Genomic DNA, 4,708 nt, shown 5'->3' with positions numbered 1-4,708 from the left:
AATGTTCTACTTTATTGTATTGGAAAAGCTATATGCATCCAACAGTAATGGTTGTAGTGTTGTTGTGTGAGACGGGGGCTCATGGGCCTCATGGCCACCTCAAACTATGTGGACCCTGAACTTTTTTTTTTTTTTTACAGGTGTGGAGCCCACACAGCTTATTCAGTGCTGGCTGGGGCGCTCTCTGTATGTTCACCAAGCACTTTACTGAGCCGCATCCCCAGCCCCTTAAACACAATTTGAATTGGTATTTTCAAGTTGCCGTCGGTTTATTGGGCTATAACCCCATTGTCAGTCATGTAGCACCTGTGCAGTGTTCCTTCTGGAGACAAGAAAAGGGCTTTAAATGTAGACATGATGAAGGTTATACAACTGTGTAAGCAGAATAAAAGTCAGGGTTGAGAACATCAGGTGAGCAAATTCCGGAGTTCATAAAGTGTCTCATAAACTAAGGTGGGAGCTGGGGACATGACTTAGAGGGTAACATGCTTGCCATGCGAAGCCATCAGCCTGGCTTTGGACCCTAGAACCCATGCAAGCATTGCACACCGTGTCCCAGGACACCCGTGTGGTAAGGTAGGAGAGAGAGACAGAAGAAGCTCCAGATCATGTCGGCCAGCAAGTCTGGCTTACACAGTGGCAAAGAGACCCTGCTCAGAGGAGGGGAAAGAAAAGGCTGCCATCCCAAGAATGTCCTGTGACATCCACATGCACATGCATGCACACACACACACACACACACACACACACACACACACACACACGTGTACACACCAACACATACATTCACACATCACACACCTATAAGTTTTTTTTATTTGTTTGGTTTTGGAAACAGCCTTTCTCTGCATAGCCTTTGCTGTCCTGGAACTCCCTCTGTAGACCAGGCTGGCTTCGAACTCAGATCTGCCTTCTTCTGCCGCCCAAGTGCTGGGATTAAAGGAGAGCGCCCTCGCTCCTGGTTTACCAATAAGTTTTTGAAAGGTAGAAAGCAATCAAGGAAGACACCTGACATTGGTTGACCTCTGGCCTCTGCGCATGCTCAAATGTATCCTCTGCCCCCCCCCCATGCCCCCACACAAATTCCAGTCTCAGAGTGAGTCCGAGCTTGCTCACTCTGGAAAGCTATGTGGAGAGACAGGCTGGTAGAGGATAGCTCTCCTGGTTGTCTGGTTTTACCTTACAACCCCTGTGAAGAATTTTACAATCAAAATAGTCGGTAGTAGATAGAGACAAAAAAATAATTCTCCCCTCTGATTCCCCCTCCTTCTTTGGAAAAATCCACGTTGCCCTAACTTGTATAATCATTTTGCTTCTCCATTCTGAACTGATCTGAGTTTCTGCTCACCTCTCTGGAACTGGCTGTTTTCTGGGCCTGGTTCTGCCTGGAGCAGAATGAAGTGATATCTCATTTTCCTATCTCACAATGATAAGCATAACCCCCTTTTTTTTTTCCTTGTTAGTTTTCGAGACAGGGTTTCCCTTTGCAGCCTTGGCTGTCCTGGACTCGCTTCGTAGACCAGGCTAGCCTCAAACTCACAGAGATCCGCCTGCCTCTGCCTCTCGAGGGCTGGGTTTAAAGATGTGCACCACACCCAGCAGCCTGCCCCTTTTCTATTCTCCCAGCACAGAGGCAGCCCTTTGCATACCACCCCCAATAAATTTCTTGTGTGAGATCTGTTGCGTGCTATGATTCTGTGGCATTCCTCACCCCATGAGCCATAACCTTTTGTTGAGACAGGGTTTCTCACTGGCTGGGTACTCACAGTTAAACCTGAGAATTGCAAGGAGGAAAGACAAAATCCACGATTGTCTAATTAAAGTGGGCTATGTTTTGGGGTGCACCCTGACTGACCACCTGTCTAAGTCGGGACTTGTGAAAGCAGCCCCTGCTGGCCTCTTGAAGTTCCTTTGTTTTTGTTTGGTTTTTGTGTGTGTGTGTGTGTTATTGTTTTATTTTATTTTATTAATTTATTCTTATTACATCTCAGTGGTTATCCCATCCCTTGTATCCTCCCATTCCTCCCTCCCTCCCATTTTCCCCTTACTGCCCTCCCCTATGGCTGTGACTGAGGGGGACTTCCTCCCCCTTTATATGCTCATAGGGTATCAAGTCTCTTCTTGGTAGCCTGCTATCCTTCCTCTGAGTGCCACCAGTTCTCCCCATCCGGGTGACATGGTCAAATATAGAGCACCAGAGTACATGTGAAAGTCTAAAGTTCCTTTGTATAGGAGAGATAAGGTGTTCACAGGGCAGAGAGAGTTGGCTGTTACACACTGTTAGAAAGATACAAAGAAAGAGAAGGAACAAGGATAAGGATTGCATCATGTGAACAGGGTTGTGAGCAGTTTACAAATCAGATCTAAGGAACAGAAACGTCTTAATCACAAATAGAAACCTTAACTTGCAAGGGCTTAACACAAGGACAAAGGGAAACTTCCTTACAATTGTCTTAACTGCAAACAGAACCCTTAATCTGTAAGGAATATTTTCCCTGTTTTTGGTCTGACACCACCAAGTAGCCTATGCTGACCAGTGAACCCAGAGACCTGCCTGTCTCTGACTGCTAGACAGACTGCCTGACCCCATTGCTAGAATTACAAGCGTGTGCTACGGTGCCTTGGTTTTTCACTTTAATTTTACTTTCTCGTTATCGGGGCTGGGGCACCCATGGCATAGGACAACTCTGGTTGGTTCTCTCCTTCCAGTTTCACATGGATTTAAGGGCTCAAATTCAGGTCACCGGGGCTGAGCAGCAAGTGCCTTAAGCTGCTGTGCCATCCTGCCAGCACCTGGCACTTTTCTCCCCACCTTTTTTTTTTTTTTTTTTTTTTTTTGGTTTTTTGAGACAAGGTCTCTCTGTGTAGCCTTGGCTGTCCTGGAGTCACTTTGTAGACCAGGCTGGCCTCAAACTCACAGCGATCCGCCTGCCTCTGCCTCCCGAGTGCTGGGATTACAGGCATGCGCCACCACGCCCGGCTGTTTTTTTTTTTATGTGACTTTTGAGGATTGAGCTAATTAGGTCTTACTCCATGCAGAATAAACACTTTCCCAACTGAGCATCACCCCAGCTTCAAGAGCACTGATGAGATGTGAGAACGTGCTTCTAGCATGACTCAGAGACAGACAGACAGACAGACAGATGCTGAGGCAGACACAGAGCATGAGAGTTCCCAGGAGAACACACTTTCCCCTGTTCTGGTGCTAGGAGCTGAGTGTACACTTTAGGGTTTAACCTATCAGGGGGCTTAGAGTCCCAGCCTCTTAGGCACCTGCTTGCACTCTCTCATCCCTACGAAGGAGGTTAAGGTGGTTGAGACACACACTGTTGCGTGCTGTGGACGAAGGCCAAGGGCTTTGGGGCAGAAACATAAACAATGAAATGTAAGCAATGAACCCAGACCTTCAAACCTTCAGAATTCCACCTTCCAAGTGACACTGTTGGCATCTCGAGTGCATGTACTGGTCGGCATCCAAGAAGCCAGGTTATTTAACCAATAATCCACAATACTTCTGTGTTCTCTAAAAATCTAATTTTTATCACTCTGTTCCCTGCCTGTGTATATGTGTGTGTGCTATGTGCATGTACCTATGTGTGTCACGTTTGTGTGTGTGTGTGTTCTGTGTTGTGCTGTCTGTGTGTGTGTGTGTGAGAAGACAGCCTCCAGTATTGGTTCTCATCTCCCACTTTGTCTGAGACAGGCCACTTGTCCCCACTGTGTACACCAGGCTAACTGGTCTGTGAGGTTCCGGGATGCTCCCGTCTCCACCTCCCATCTTGCCACACAATCACTGGGTTTGCTGACACGTTGCTACCATGACTGGCTTTGCAATGGATGCTGGGAATCGCAAAAACATAGGCCCTCACGGTTTATGGCAAGGGCTTCACCCTTTGAGCCATCTCCCCAGCCCTCCCTCCGGTTTCTTTTCTCTCCTTCTTTAAAACCAAATGGAATGGATGCAATCTCTGGGCCCGTCTGATTTGGACCCCTCATCGGCGGTCGTGGGACACCTGGTGGACAGAGGCTGTCTTCTCCACTGTGACATGGGGGCAGTCATTGTTTACAGCTCCTGAGGAGCAGGTTCCATAAGCACCTTTAAATATGTATATATGTGCATAATGTATACACGTTATATAGTATGCATATGCTATGTGTGTGCACCTGAGAATGTGTCTTCTGCACAAGTGTGCAGGATCACATGGAGGACAGAAGTGGGCAGCAGATCCCCTGGAGCTGGAGTTACAGATGGTTGCGAGCCACCACGTGGGTGCTGAGCCTAGATCATGTGCAAGAGCAGACTGTGCTCTCGACCACCAAAGCCTTCTCCCCAGGCCTCTGTAGGCACTTTCGGTGAAGCCTTCAATGGCTGACAGCAAGTCTCAGATGCACTGATTGCTGGTGATGCTCTGCTAATGAGCAGTGGCGACTGTGTGGTCCCTCCCATGAGCAGCCGAGTGTGATGGGGACCTTTGCTTCTCCCACATAGGATGGGGCTGAGAGAGGAAGTGACCAGATAAAAGTCCAGCTGTTTACGTTGGACACCTGGTCTCACATACATCCCTGGAATTCAGCTTCAGGAACTTGGGAAGAAAAAAAGAAAAAAAACCCCAACCTTGTTTGAGCAAGATTCTCTTCCTTTAATCCATGCCAACATAAGTGGAGCTCCACCCCTCCCTTACCTCCTCTGTCCTGCAGAGCGGCTCAG

This window comes from Acomys minous (genome assembly GCF_964271855.1).
Source record: "Acomys minous genome assembly, chromosome: 12".
Lineage (NCBI taxonomy): Eukaryota > Metazoa > Chordata > Mammalia > Rodentia > Muridae > Acomys > Acomys minous.
This window is presented reverse-complemented; position numbering follows the sequence as displayed.